This window comes from Trichechus manatus, unplaced genomic scaffold, assembly GCF_000243295.1.
Source record: "Trichechus manatus latirostris isolate Lorelei unplaced genomic scaffold, TriManLat1.0 scaffold00317, whole genome shotgun sequence".
Taxonomy (NCBI): domain Eukaryota; kingdom Metazoa; phylum Chordata; class Mammalia; order Sirenia; family Trichechidae; genus Trichechus; species Trichechus manatus.
Window position 1 is genome coordinate 679,419 of NW_004444253.1, and position 756 is coordinate 680,174.

The window sequence follows — 756 nt, forward strand, 5'->3', positions numbered from 1 at the left end:
AATGGAGTTGTGTGTCGCCGTCTGTTCACTGTCCGGCCGGTCAGTCCCCTAAAGGGCCTGGGTCTGTCGGGTACATCCCTGGGGCGGTGGGAGTCAGCCTGCCCCTCCTCCCTGCGGGCTGAGACCACCCTGCCCCTCTGATGGGGCTGAGACTCTCGGGGCAGTTCTGGGCCTTGCTGCGGGGCGCTGGGGTCTGCGATGGGGGCCGAGGTCCCTCCAAACCCAGGACGAGCCCCGCACAGTTCAACCCGTGTTACACAAGACGCGCCCCTATAAACGGCAGCCCACACTTTATTTCTACATCATGTACACAGCGCCGGAGAACCCCCCCGTACAAAACCAAGGATTACGGAGCGTCCTGGGGTTGAGGAATCCGGGGGGTCCCGGCGGGTTCTGGGGTAAGACATGCACCGCGGGGTGTGGTCTGCGAGAAGCCGGGATCCTAGACACGGGGGCGGGAAGACCCCAGACCTCGGGGCCGTGCACCTTGCGGTCAGCGGACTGCCGGCCTCCTTTTGGGCTCCGGAATCTGGCTCCTCTCCCCCGCGCCCCTCGTGGAGCAGGGCGCGTGACGTCACGGGGCGGGGCTCTCGCAGCGAGTCCCCGCCCCGGGCCCGTGACGTCACGGTGGGCGGAGCCTCCCGGTCTGTGCAGGCTGCTCTCCCCGGTGCAGCGGGACGCGAGGGCCGGGCGCGGCCATGCAGGGCCCGGGCCCGACCCCGACTCCTCCAGCCCTGTTCCGGACCCCGACTCCAG